The 15,628-nt window shown below is 38.1% G+C and overlaps 1 protein-coding gene across 1 annotated transcript in view; it reads right to left on the bottom strand.

The window, feature by feature from the left end:
* tenm4 (teneurin transmembrane protein 4) overlaps nt 1-12,696 on the bottom strand; it is a 113,397-nt gene extending 100,701 nt beyond the window's left edge. The window contains exon 1 of the mRNA XM_047036567.1: nt 12,364-12,696. The gene's annotated coding sequence lies outside the window, so the exon portion shown is untranslated. The remainder of the gene's footprint in view (nt 1-12,363) is intronic.
* Between the last annotated feature and the right edge of the window lie 2,932 nt (nt 12,697-15,628).

Genomic DNA, 15,628 nt, shown 5'->3' with positions numbered 1-15,628 from the left:
TCCACTGCTGAGTAACTAAGTATGCTGGTTCATTAAATAAACCAGGATCGGGGGTCCTCCTGGGGGTTGCACTTCTCATCTGTGAGGGCCAGCTGATGATGTCTGTATAGGTCTCAATAATCCCATGGACATATTTTGCATTAATTGGATCTTCTGTTTCTCACTTTATGTATGTTTTTTAGGCATATGGAAAGAAAGGCTATATGTGTGAATCAAAATATTTACATAGTTGATTTATGTAGAACGATGTAACTTTTTTTTGCTCAGGTTTAAGCTTGAGTTTCCTTGCAAAATGCAAAGTAAAATACGATTATTGTGATAACATACAAAGAAAATTATAAGTAGAAAGACCTACAATTACTTTGACCTTTCACAGAATGGGGTTAATTGAATAGACGGGTATGCATAGAGGTAAGCCCCTCTTTCATTGGAAGAATGTAGAGGGTAACTTGAAAATTGAGAAAACATCACGTCAAGTGTATTCAATGTCTCTACTGGAAGTGGGGTCAAGGATGGCCATATTGAGCCGTGAACATGTGTCCTCACCCCCATGATAAGCATGGAGCCTCTCCTTGACAATATATTGCCTTCAGCCCTTCACTCTTTTTATACACTATTATAAACCTGTTGTTAAAATTCTCTCAAAAAGAACCATTAACCCACCTTTAAACAATTGTTCATTTGAGGTATAATTTTCAACTGGAATTATGTAATTAGATCCACCATAAAAATGGCACCATAAAGAAAATGTTATAACACTGAATAAATAGCTCATAACTGAGGTTAGTGTGATTGGACCCTTTAAGGTAAGGCTGTCCTTACGCGGGTTCCAGATGGCAGACTGTGCTAATACTGCAGGATGCAATGTTGGTAACCTGAGTGTCCCAGGGGCCCCAGGCTCCTCTACTGCACTGAAATCAGGGCCAAGCTTCCTCAGCAGCCACCGTGCATGCCTACTCTACACAGGCACACAGACTTGGCTTGAGTGGGGGAAGAGGGGTGGGCAAATGCAGTGTTGAACAAAGCATGTTAACACCAACATTGTGTTGAACAACTTAGGTAACAGGCAAGGGTATGCTTAAGATCTCAGCTGAGTCTGGGGGTGCTGTGCTACTCCACAATTGAAACTCCATGCCTGTTTTCATCAATATATTCATCTTAATCTTAATAGATTGTCATACCATGTCCACTATGTAAACCATACACGGGCCTTGATAATGCTGAATGTATGTCATCTTAATGCATTTCAACAACTGAGCTTTCTTATATCTTTTTATTTTCTTTCTGACAAATGTAATATATTTTCGTTGGAAAATGTTTTGGTACACTTTAGCAGTTATTCTTTTTCATGTTAGATAACTAATTTAAAGCCATGTTGAATGGTAAAGCATTTATACTTGCGTCTTTCTTTCTTCTGAAAATAGCACAAAATCCATGAGCAAAATCCGTCAAATGAAGGGTGTCTGCTAAGAGACAAAGGACTGAATCAGGCATCAGTGGTGACTTTTAAAGCCAACAGCACTGACTGAGCCAGCATAAACTCTCTACCAATAATTTGAAAGCAGCCATCTACCATTTATCAACTTGATTAATACAACAACAACAAATTCACTACACTGGATCATTTGATTTTGACCTTGCTCAGGTTAACTGATCGACATTTCAGAAGCCAGAGGGTTCACACTAGCAAGGTAAGACTGCTCTTCTCAAGTTACTTGCAGGAGATTACAGTAAATAGATTGCAGTAAATTCAAACTGGTCATCACTCAAATGTAGGTGTGCAATGACACGGAAGATCAATAGACTGCTTGTGTGTGGTTATATTTGATAAATGGATCTGAAGAGCATTATATTAAAGTAATATATTACAACAAAGCTTTATGCTACATGGTTCCATAACATGCAACATTAAAGATCACACCATAATTACATGGGGTTACACCATATTTCTACAATAAACACAACTGCATACTACTATACAAGATTTATATTAACAACTAGGTTTACTTGGCTGTTGACTGAAATTAATCTGTATCTCTCATCTCTCATCTCCAATGATATTCTGCTGACTCAGTGCCCTGGCTGCCATTTCTTCCTTTCAAGTCATCTTTGTTGTCATTATTTAATCAAAGAAACTGGTGAGACCACCGTCTTTTTTTCCGTGTCCATGCATGTGGAAACAGATCTATGCTTTCTTCAATGAGACCACAGGCCACACTAATACAAAAGTTACATTACTGCAAAAGCATGGCTCAACTATAACCTTTTGTAATGCATGTTTGGCCAGAATTATGCCTGTCCAAGCAGGAGGAGAAGGAGTCAGACAGATATTGCAATTGACTTGCCCCTTTTATAAGTACCCCAGGAACATTTCAACAGAGGTCATTTTATCAAGGCGATGGGGGATCTATTGTATTCCAGCTGACTGGGGATCCATTCCCCAGATGCAGTTGTAATCAGATAGATTTACTAATCAAATAGGACCTCGTTACAGTTTACGGATCATCTCACTATCAATACTATGTTTTACTTCATGAATCCAATAGAAAAAGTTTGGAACTGATTTTAAATTTGATTGAATAATAACAATTTAGGAAACAGGTTGTTGCACCTAAATATTCCGCTATATGAAGCTAGTTCACTGATGCATGTCTAATAAGTGATGATATTACTTGTAACATTCACACATAAATCCTCTCACAATCTGCCCCTGGCCCTAGCGTATGTTTCTGTCAAATTGAATATTCCTTCTGGTCCCTTCCGTGACCGATCAGCCTCCAAAGGGAATATTGTACAGTTTTTGTAAACTGTAGGTCTACAGAATAAACCATAAACAAATCCAAAAAACAAGAGATAAAGAGCAGTAAAATAAATTAATTTGCACTGTCATTATATCTGTAGTTTTAAAGTGAGGAGTGCATGTGCAAAAAGGCAGGAAAATATACTATGGAGCAAGACGGTTACTGCAGGCCTGCTGTGTGCAGCCCTTTCTAATTAACAGCACCCATCTTCTTCTAACACAGCTGCAAAACACTAAACCTTCACAGAAGACATCATCTGCCTGTCTGCCGGCCAAGATTGTTCATGTGGATAGGACCACCTACTAGTATCTACCTTCCCATCATGGCAGTTCCTCAGCAGCATGCATCCAATGATGGTGAAAAGTCATAAAAGCAGATTTTACTAACTTTTCAAAACAATAATCTGCCTCTGCCTTATGAAAAAGATTCCATCTCCTGGACTTCCCATGGACCACATTTAGAACAACTATTTAAAGATATTTAATATTTAATTCATCCTGCTAAATATGCCATGGGCCAAACTAATGTTTTCCTCTTTCCAGAAAAGTAAAAATAGACTCAATGATCCTATAACATCCGTTTTAAACAAGCATACTACAGTAAGCTTCACGCAAGTGGTTGCTTATTAAGATCATTTTATGAACAACTAGGTACAGGCTGGTAAACTTAAAATCACCCTCATCAAAATCCTTACCATGCATAAATAGCTCATCAGTCAGATTGTATTGGAACTTGAGGAATGCAGAACATTACTGCATGCTGATATTACTATAAACCATTCAAATGAATTACATTGTCATTACATAATTATATTTATTACATGGTTACATTCTTAGTCATTATTTATTTTCTATTCAATATATAATTACACAAGAAAAAACACCAAACATGAAAGCAGATTTAGCTTGAGGACTATTGCTAAATTGAGGTGAAATGAGTCAGTGATACATTTAATCAAATTTGATCTAATGCCTGAGGAAGAATAAATCAGTAGATCAAAAAGATTGGTCAGCTAACAACACCCTCATGCTAAAACTTTAATAAACAGTTTAAGATTTAAGCAGTTTCACCTTATTTTACACCTTCCCACATTAGGAAGGCTCTACTCACTGGTGTAATATGTCAGTAAATGCATGAGATATACAAAGGAAAACGAGGCCTTTGTGTACCAGTGCCCATGTTATTAAGGAATGAACATTACTGGAGATGAAGCATATCTGAAACTTGTTCCACATAATCCCTTTATTTAAGGTTTTGTTTGAGTTTTTTCAGTTGACACTTGAGCCTCGGCAGTTGATGGCATTCTGATGGCCGCACTGCGATGTCACCTTGCATCAGGGCCAATACCACTCGCCACTTGTACCTAACAGCACATTATGCTGAAAACAAAACAAAAGAGCATTTCTATAAAGGTCACCCTAGCATTCAAAAGCAGACCTGACTACACTGTAAAAAAGGATGATGATAAGTCCCTCTGACAGTAAGCAATGCTTGTATTGCACATCTATTTTTTGTCTATTTCTCTATACAATCTATGTATTGAACATCTATTTTTGTCCCTTTTTCCCTCTGCCCGTGTGACCCATTTATTTTCTTTAATATATTTGACTATAATGTAATGTGTACCACCTGTTAAAGCGTCTCATTAGAAAAGTCCAACAAAACCCAGACAAACATAAGTGGTTACACAGAACAGAGACCCATGTCAACGCAGCCTTGCCGTCATAATCCCTCTGGGATGGTCCAGACACCCGTTGCGGAAAAATACGACATATTATATTTCTTATCAAATTTGGCTATAAGGATACCAATTATTTACTTAATATTAATGGATGGTTTAAAATTTGTGACACACTATCATTTAAAAATGGTTGTCCTATATGGTTGTGTAACTTGAGAAGATACAAAACGGTTAGGCCCATCAAGAGTAAAGTAAATGGTTTCAATTTCTCATGTCAATATGGATGAACGAATATTCAAGGTCAGTAATTATTAAGTGCTTTGGAAATCAAGAAAACATAAAAAAGAAAGTGCAAAAGCCACAGTTAGAGTAACCTTTTATTCTAAATGAAAGTGCTGTAACTTCAAACATGGCTGGTTTTCCTCCAACTTGCTACTGCCAATTCAAATTTAAATCATGAATCAAAACCAAAATGAGACATGGCATTAGCTGATGCCCAAGAAGTGACAGGGGCCAACCACTAGCTACCTTCAAGGCAAGTTAGTGGGCCATATTAATATTTATATAAAAACAACTTAAGGGCACTCCCCTTGAGAGCTATCACTCCCTTTTGCTGCCTTACAAAAAGGAGTGCAAAATACATTGACAACTCCCTTTGAGCGCAACCATGCAACTGAAAGCCTTTGCTAGCCAGACACACTGTGAGTCTTGAAAATGTGCCAGTTTGTACTGTATACTGCAAAATACATTGACAACTCCCTTTGAGCGCAACCATGCAACTGAAAGCCTTTGCTAGCCAGACACACTGTGAGTCTTGAAAATGTGCCAGTTTGTTGTTGCAACAAAGACACTTCCAAATCTTGTTTGGGGTTTTGACAACTTGCATCACAGTCTACAACTCTTGTTGCATGCTACGTACTAAACACTATCACAGACACCACATGTTATAGTTTGCATTGAAATTTTAGAAAGAAAGCTGTCATTTTCAGTTAGACAGGTAAATACAAAGCTTGGGTTGGCAACTCTCAATATTCAGTCATACAGCTGGTTTGTCCCAGGAATTAAATATACTGGTGTGACAAAATTCCATGTGGCACAATCAGTGCTATACATTTTAAACAGGCCATAGTCACAGGGATGTTATTTACAGTATATAAGAAGTATACAAAAGTGCTCCCTTTCCTTATATTGATGCATGGGCATGTATGCAATTATCTTAAACACTAGCGTAAATGTAATCTGAAAGTCTTAATGAAAATCAAGCCAATGCAGCATGACAAGAAAACAAGCAGCAATGTGTTCAATGCATGATAATGCTTGGTAACACATTACATTAAGGTTACACGCACTTACCACACAACTATAGCAATACATAGAAACAACTACTTGTAATGGTTTTAGTAGAGGTACATCTCTAGTAGGGATGTCACGAGAACCGATACTTACGTACCTTCCGATGCTAAAATAACAAAAACACCGACGATGCCCATTTTTTTGAAGCACCGTAAGTACCGTGAGCGCCGATGCCAGATGTTAGCATCGGTGCTGCGCCTTCAGGAGTGTTCCAGTCGACGTTTACATTAAGAAAAACAAGATAACAACTGCTGCTTTAGCGATCGCCCCGCTTCGACTTGTTGACAAGAAAGGCAAAAAAAGTAGTTTGCGTTTGAGGCAGATGACCGTGGCGTTATAATTAATCCGCAGAAGCCATTATGCAAAAAATGCTACCACAGTCTTCAGACCAAGGGGGAATACTTCCAATTTAGCTAAGCACCTGAAAGATCGTCATCTGGATTTGTTTAAAGAATTCAAGGCAAGTTCTGATTCAGTTCCAGAAGAGGCGCAGCACCGATGCTAACATCTGGCATCATACAAAATAAATCAATGTTCGTTGAAGTCGCGGCGAAATTCTGAATACATCCAAAGAATGCTCTTTTTCTGTTTGTTTAATCTGTCATACTAAAATACACGTTACATGATGTTTGAGATGGTGGGCACGTGTGTTACAATGGCTTATGTACATAGTTTAGGTTAGCTGTAGTTTTAACGTTAGCCCATACTATGGGCTATAGCTTAGAAGGTAAACTCATGTCATGTTCATCTTGTTAGCTGAATGGCTTAATTGCACTTTATTATGTTGTGCTATGCTCTATTGCACATGTTTTGTATGTCTTTGTAGGACATTTTGCTATTTTTCAAATATTTTAAAGAAGTTCATGGTTCAAGTAGCCTACATGGAATCTTAGACAATCCTCTTTTTTTTTACCATGGTATCGAAATTGGCATCGAGAATCGTGTTATTTTAATGGTATTGGCACCGACTACTGAATTTTTGGTATCGTGACACCCCTAATCTCTAGGTAATTCCATGGTAGTCAAAGCAACAGTGTGCAATGTTGCAAAACGCTTTAAAGGGTTAAATTAAGTCTACTGTAGTGCACTCCATTGCACTAAAATAATTTCTGATCTTTTCAAACATTTCTACACTTCTCTGCTCAATATTAGTATTTACGCAAGCAAAGGCCAAATACAATGAAAGTGCATTTAGTTCCTTAATGTGAAACATTAAAAGCATATATTTACCCATATTTCATTCCGATACTGCTGATGTATTTCATGTGTGTTGTGGACTAATTTATGATCTGAATGTTTTCCTACAAAACATTTTTATTATTTTGGATATCCCCATTTTTGTTATTCTTTGGTTTTACTGGTATTGATTTGTATCTTATATGTAATCTAAATTCCTTCTGCAATTCTGACCTTGCACACTAGACACAAAAAGAGGACTGTGGGCCTCATGAAGGCTACGTACATTTGCAAACGTAGTGTTATCAGCGCCATGGCCAACCCACAGATTGCACACGCTGTGATACTTCAGTTTACGTCGTATTTACGAAACCTGCAGTTCATCCGCTAATAAGCGTCTTTCTCTGCCCACTATACCGTAAATTGCAAGCATTTAAATGCACAATTGAATGGGCCTCCTTCTCTCTATCATGGATCAGCCACCAAAGTCAAATCAGCGAAAACCAAGATTTAGTGATAACGAAATTGATGTGCTTGTTCATGAGGTAACAGCGAATTTAAATATTATACAAGGCCGGAATTCCACACCGACACAAAAAATGCAATCTGGACCGAAATTACAAATTCAAGTAACTGTATTGCATGGCTGCCTAATCTGTAACGTGTAATGATTTTGTGTTCACTCAACTGAAAAAGTATGATCCTTGGCAAAAATCCTTTCAGATCGTCTCCTCGGCCTGTGTTTTCGTCTTGCTCGGATTACTGCTGTCATTTCACCAGGAAGCATTTGCGGGGGAATCCGCGTGCATCCAGGTTTACACCTGCTTTTAAGAGGTGCAGAATTTTCACCGCCAAGTGGAGGCACACTTTCACAGGCGGTTTCTGTACATACCACGGAATACATAATTAGGCGCACTTTACGAATCCCCTCCCATCTCTTTATGGGAAAGTCCCACTTTCCCCTTGACCCTCCCGTGAATGCATTTGCATGACACGGAAAAGCGCAATTTGCCATTTTCAGTTCCCGCGACAGGCAGACTGCGCTTTTACCTCAGTTTATATATACCTCGCCATGCTTTTACGAAATTTGTTTTTGCAAATTGCAAAACAAATACGCCTGAAGTGAGCGCAAAAGCGTTAGTATATGAGGCCCTGAGAATTCATCTTCAGATTACAATATGTTGTGGATTAATTGGGGATAGGTATATGGCAGGTGGTACAACAATGAAAGTAATTCTATATTAATTTCACACACACAATAAAAAGAAAAACACTTGTTCACACATGACAAGCCACCTATACAGCATAATTCGATACTACCAGAATTCTTTTTTTAATGTAAATGTTCATCAAGTGTTTCTTTCTTCAATGCAAGAAAATATACAGTTGACAAAATGACATGAGGGAAAATAGAGTGGCAAAGTGCCACTTTTGTATCTTTTAAAAGCTTTGTGCATCACTGAATGTTTCTTTCCCCTCAAGTCAAGTGGAACACAAGATGTGTGGACATTGATGCTGCATACAAAGTCATCGATTTAGGAAACCTTTCTATTAGTTTTTGAGAGAATGATGAGAAAAAAAACTGGATTTACATTGCAGCATCAAGGGTCAATCAAATGTTATTTTCAAATAATCTATGCACAGATGGAATAGGAATAGGATAAATGGAATAGGGGCACAACAATGAACTGAGCTCAGTTGGTACCTACTAAGTAGCTTAACTAACTGTATACAATAGCTGTTCCAATTGAGGGCTTTCATAAATAACATATAGGCTAGAAAAATGTCCACCAAAACACACCAATTACCCATACAACATTGCTCTTCATTCCTGCTGCTCGAGCCTCACTGTCATTCAAATCAGACTAAGGTTAGCTTGGTGAACATCCTTCTTTCAACCGCAAATCACTGGGGCCTAATTACCTGCACATTAACTTCCATTTCACCATCTTGCATAAGATTATCTTGCCCATGATAAAATGTCACAAGGGAGGCTGTTCTGATGGGAGAACCCACAGAGGCAGAAGACACCAGGGTCACTTTGTTAGTCTGATGGCAGTAATGTATGTGATGCCTGTCAGAGGAGGCACCCTTATGTTAACCTTCAAACACCAAAAGGACATTCTTATTATATGTTATCTTGTTCTTGCTCTACAGGATCAAATGACTTGTACTTGGTATGCTCTCTTTCTTGTTGAGTTCAAAATGAACCAAAAAACAATACGGACATTGAATATGTATATAAGCATTGACTCCTGTATGGTTGGATGTAAACGACAGGCTGGGGAATTTAGGATTATGTTGTTCTGTTAAACATGTCCAATGCACAAAACAGCACATTTTAAGTGTTAGAAAAGTGAAAGTCATAAAAAATAATTCTTCGAAATTAAAGCGACAAAAGGTGTAATCTGAGTACTAAACCTTAAAATTGTGATTAGCTTCCACTGGCTAAAGTGAGTCATCTTTGAAATTGCGACGTGTGTGGCATGACATTTAGAACACAAAGGGTATTCTGTTATTGCTGGCTCTCCAGTAGAAGAGATTGTACCCAATGACTAGGGCTCAAGCACATTTTTTAACAACCCTCTACAACCCCCAACTAGTCTTGAACTAGATAGGTTTGTAAAGTTAAAAAAAGATCTGGTGTACTCAGTCTAATAAATGAGCAATGTAATGCTTCATCAAAATTAATATGATACAGAGATTGTCTTTAAATTTAAGATGGATACCATGGGGGTTGCTGCAGGATTTTGGAGAAAAAAAACTAAACCCGGAGGACAAATGCTGTAGTTCCCTCTATAATGCTAATATATCCTGATGGACTCAAGTCATTGTGTTTATACAGGATCCTTTGCTAATAAGATATTTTCCTACACCGTTACACGTGCTATAGCTAAAATGCACAAAAAATGACCAGAAATTTGAACAATGGTTTGGGATAGTGCAAGAGAATAAAGGTTCAGAGCTAAGTTCATATTCACAGTCCTTGGAACTCTTACAATTTAATTCCTAGTACGAGTTTCTAATCAAGCAATGCCCTTGATTGCTTAAGGAAAAAGTTGTATCCTACGTTTTGAGAAAACACTCACGTACTTTAGCACAAAACTTAATGAAATCCCAAAGGTTTGGCAGCACAGATTATAGCAGACATGTTTATAAAAAATGCTTTTGATTGCACTAAATATAATGATGTGCTCAACTCTACAGGTTGAAATGAAAGTTTGTTTCATGGTTTCATACATGGAATTTGTTTTTATTTAGATATGCACTGTTCCCAAACCATCACTTCTCTGGAGTTGAGCTGACCAGTCCGCAAAGAAATGAGAGCCAGTGCATTTCCCAGCTTTCATGTCCAATAAGTGCTGTAATCGTGACGGCTTCCCATTAGTCCTACGTGTGATAAATCACAGGATGACAGACTGCAGTTTCAACTAAACATAATGCTCTGGGGTGGCCAATTCACCCCCATCCACCACCACCACTACCACCCCTGTGTTGCACTCACTGCTGCCATTAATAGCCACCATGTTGAGTGGTGGAAAGGAGAAGTAAGGTTTAGAAATCTAATACATTGACAAAAATGATGTCCATGACAAAATAACATACTATATTAAACATCTTCCTCATGCGTAGTGTAAGTAGTGTTTGGATGGGCTACAAAGACATGTTATGTAATTGTGTAAAATTGATGGGAAACACACTTTAAAGTTAAAGCTATAGACATCACTTTGTAGTTACATGATAGTTAACCATTCGTGTAAAGTGTGGCAAAATGATATAATAAAGGTAGAATTATATGTAATTAAAGAAAAGCTTTCAGTTTTGTGCAAATTTGCCATGGAGCAGTGAAGGGAACAAAATCACTCTTGAAAGGACTTGATGTACTCACAACAACTATTACTTCCCAGTCATACTATCCTTGGGATAACTCCTGAGGGAAGAAGGCCATAATAGTTTATTTCCCATCATGGTTTTGTCTTTATCTGACGCCAATATGGCTTCAATGTAATCAAGCACTGCAACATTGTGTACAACCTAATACACTGGTAGAGAGATTTCATAATAATATGTATTAACGAAGTTGTGTAGTTTCAGTTTTAAAAGAGGGTAAATAAGAAAGAAGAACAAAAACAACATCTTACATTTGCGGGACAGAAATGTATGTTGCACAGGATCAGTGCTCTGGTGGCTCCTCCGAGCTCATCAACTTTGATAAAGACAGCCACAAGAGTATAGCCCTGTCCTGCAAAGGTCAACCTCCACAAGGTTCCCTAACAACTTCAGACTTAACACCTCCACCAAACTCTTGACACTAGTTGATGGAGCCCTTTGTATTCTTTGCAACCAATGAGAGCACTTGTGAGCTTAGCACAGTACTCTTAGAACTTTATTGGTCTGCAGGGTAGACATGACTGACTGAGGTCTAACACAAATGTGATATATTTGCATGATATGTAATGCACTGGAATAACACTGACTGCCATTACATGAGTATGAGAGAATTATAAAAATACATTTGCCCTCAGAAAAATAAAAAACACGTTCAAATGATGTGTGTGTGTGAGAGAGTGAGATTGAGGAGAGAGAGAGAGAGAGAGAGAGAGAGAGAGAGAGAGAGAGAGAGAGAGAGAGAGAGTAGGAGAGACAGAAATGCTGATTTTATCATTACTGATTGTAATTTGATAACTTGATTAACTGGGCTTAATATAGCTCAACTGTTAAATTTTTCTTACGCATTAATATATATTCATGTAGGCCTATTGGGCATGTGTAATCAAAGTAATGTAAGCCTAGTCTTTTAAGAAATTATTTAACATTTTAAAGTCTGGTGTAGGCCATGTATCTATTTTTGTGTATGTCTCATTTTTCTTTAATGGTTCGGGGGTGACACTATTACGATTGCATACTTCGTACTTCATTGAAATATAGTCCCGTAGTCAAGAATGAACAGCCTACAAAGCATTTTGAATTACTTACTTCGTGAAACGCTGTTCAAAAATCACATCAAATGTATCAACAAACCATGTATTGTAGCCAACAAATCGACGCGCGTACGCCTCTACACAAGCCGATGATCAAGAAGTAGGCTACACAGCCTACTTACAAACAATGTTTCCTAAAACAGCACCGTGGTAGACCGTTGTAGCCTATTTGTCTATGATATTCTCAAAATATGAAACGTGCCGCTAATTCCATGCACTAGTGTTTGAGATTCCGCATGATTGAAACTGCACAGCTCAGTCCGTGATTCTCACACGCACTATACAGGCTATTCCTATTCTGCTGCATGATGGTCTCGTGCAGCTGTTGAGTAGCGTTAATATGAAGAAAAAAAAATGTTTTGAATCTTACCATTCTTAAGAAACATCCAACGTGGTCTGTCGATTGTTGAGGTCCGCGACCAATATCTGGAATTGATCCCAAATGTATGTGTGTTCCGTTGAGAAAGGTCTAAGACAAGTATTTCATTACTGGCGATGTTCTGAAAACAGATTTCTAACGTTACAGCATTCCTAAGGCTGCAGTTAGGATGTGAGGCAGTTTATGTCCAACATTCCCCCAAAAAACGACTGACCAGTTGACATGAGACCACACTACACACTATGGAATTCGCTGAAATCCATGAACACACGACTGCACACGATTTGCCACACAGATATGAGTGTCGCTCCATCCACTATCCCCTGGAATGATAAGCAATGCACTCACGATTTAGGCTAGGTTGTACCATTATGGGAGAAAGGGGTGCGTGGTCGCCCCCTTCGGTGGTCTACGCGTCTTCGTATTTTCTTTGACTGTTAACTTCAAAATGTAATTCTATATTTTGCTGGCCTAAATCAACATTTCAGACAAATCTCATATTTTATGAACAAGCTAAGAAGATTCTACCGTTGAATCTGTAACTGTCTCCTCAAGGAAATGATCAAATTTCATCAGCAGTCAGTTTAAACCTCTGACATCCAGATTAAATAGGTTAGCAGAGGACAGCACCTCTGTGTTGTTCCACCTGACACCACTTGTGTTTGACCATGTCACTTGAGTTGTGTCTTAAATCCTTTGCTGCCATACTTTTCTTCAATTCCTAGGTTCTCTGTTGGGTTATAAAGGAATGGTCAAAAGTTATTTGCCCTGGAAGTACGTTGGGTCCCCCTAAAAACTAGAAAGGGGCCAGAAAGAGGTATGTGTGAGATTTAATTCAGTGCCTTATCCCTGAAATTTAATCTTGGCCAGGCTTGGGGTCTTACTGCTCACTGCTTGGGAATAGATGAGTGAAAAGTTCAATATTCTTTCAAATGCAAAACCAAGCAAGACTAGGTTGGCATTGTGATCGTGTCATTGTGGGCTTATGAGATCCTCCATTGACAGATAACAGGAGGATGAGGATGTCTCGAAATGAAAAGTTTCCTTTGTGGCTGGACATCCTCTGGTTCTTGTCTGCAGGTAGTTTAGACATGCAAGTCACTTTAGATTTCATACTGTCACAAAAACATACATTAGCTCGGATCAATCCAAATACTACAGTGCAATGGCATTATTTTTCTCACTAGGCTTCGTATGCCAGTTTTGTTACAAATAGTTATAGTAACAAATATAAATTTAAATAACAAGTTGGAGTCAAAAGGTAAAATTTCCCACCATATGCTGCCCTGTACAGTATTTGTATATTGCATAGTACAGATGAAATAGGACAATTCCAACAACAGGGGAGGATATCCACATTACATTCAATTGGAATCTGCTGAACCGTACTCATGCTGTTTCTGTCTGTCGTTCCTGTGATTTTTGTCTCGAGCAACAAGCTTGTCAAACGTTATCATTAATAAATTATCCATTGTAAGAGATCAATAGTCAAATCTAAGTTCCATAGCACATTTCTTCCTGTCCATTCTGGACATTAATATATACATGGAGATGGATGGAAATTGATTTCAAGAGATGATAGGGTTTCATAACTATGTAGCCTCTTTTGCACTCAACTTAATTTCAAAAGCACTACAGACATGGAGATTCCACTAACTTGATTAATATTTTTTCCAGTGCCACTAGCTGTTGCTCAGCCTTTATGCTAATCAAGAAGAAGCAGAAACGTAAATACTGTCCCTTTATCTGAAGAATGTCCCAGCAGGAGCATAGTAAGATCTTAGTGAGGTGAAGCACAGACTATAAAGTATGTGAATTATAAAAAATACATTGAAAAATAATCCAAAATGGTATTACAATTCACCAGACTTCTTTTTTCTTTACATCGATCCGAATACCAACTCATGCCATGAACCATTACCATAGTTGTTCGGGTGGCAGTAGCCATGTGACCCCCAAAAATGATTCAGTCATTACATTTGTCAGATTGTTCTTGCTTTAAAGGATTGTAATCTATAGTAAGAAGTAATTTCAACACCCTCTTTGCGCTGACATGGATGTAGCCTCAATGCAGATGAGATCACAAAAGAATGGAAAGGTGATGTGAGCTTTAGCCTAGTTTTTGAGCATATTAATATCTGGTACGTCATGGAGCTGTGGAGGAAATGGACCTTGGAAAGTAAAATAAGACAAGGATATGAGCCGCCCTGTGTTGTAAAGAGATGTGATAATACTGATCTGTACAGAAGTTAAAGCTGCACACACTGTAGGAGAGCCTGGGGGAAGGCTTTACTTTTATTCTAAAATCTCAGTCCAAGCATGGAAAATGCACATTTTGCAATAATACGTCTGTTTGACAGTATTGTCCACCCAAAAAGACCATGTCCCATGTAAGTGAATAAGGTATCAATAGAATGTAGAAAGATTCTGTAAGGGGAATCTTGCGGTATATGCTTATTGAAACTATTCTTTAACTGTCCTGACATTTTAGGTTTTGTGATTTTGGTGTGGGTGCACATTGCTTGGGAATAATTAGTATTGAGACCTGCCAGATCTGAGGATATCTTGATTAATTCAACATTCTCCACATATCATTTTAGTAATGGGGTTATTCAAATTAAAATCAAGATTAAGTTCCATTAACATCACAGTTGTTGTGACTGAGGCTCAATACTGTGTTTGTCTGAACACCTCACTTTCTGATTTCCCTCTACGACACATTGTCTGTGGTATTTAATTAGCTTTACAAGAATAGAATAACTGTTCTTTATTCCAAAACAAATATAGTCCTGCTATTGGATATCCAACAGTTTGACCACGCAATGTTAAGAACATTTAGAACAGGAATGCTATACAATACTTTGTTTAAATTAAGTGAATGTAATTTGGCATGCATATATTTAGTGTGTTTTTCATATCAAACTATTATAATTTTACCCATGAAATCCTGTCATCTCCATGACCTGAGAGTTATCTTGGCAAATGCAAAACATTATTGATGACCTAGGGAGATAACACCTGCTTGTCTGTCAGAATCAAGTGGCAACTCTCAACACCCTGATCGTTCTGTCTTAACACAAACTGATGGGTGGTGTCACCGGCCCAGGGTCACTGCACCATTTCAGCACTGCATTAAGTTAGAAATTCAACACCACTGACATTTGTTAATGTGTTGGCCCAAGCAGGAGTCTGAGACAGCTTCACATACATGTGGAGCTGTTGGAAGTATGTGTAAACAAGGTAAGTTTCTGAAAGT

Source organism: Hypomesus transpacificus, chromosome 15 (genome assembly GCF_021917145.1).
Source record: "Hypomesus transpacificus isolate Combined female chromosome 15, fHypTra1, whole genome shotgun sequence".
NCBI classification, from domain to species: Eukaryota; Metazoa; Chordata; class Actinopteri; order Osmeriformes; family Osmeridae; genus Hypomesus; species Hypomesus transpacificus.
The sequence above is the reverse complement of the archived record's forward strand: the minus strand, read 5'-3'. Positions and strand labels throughout refer to the sequence as shown.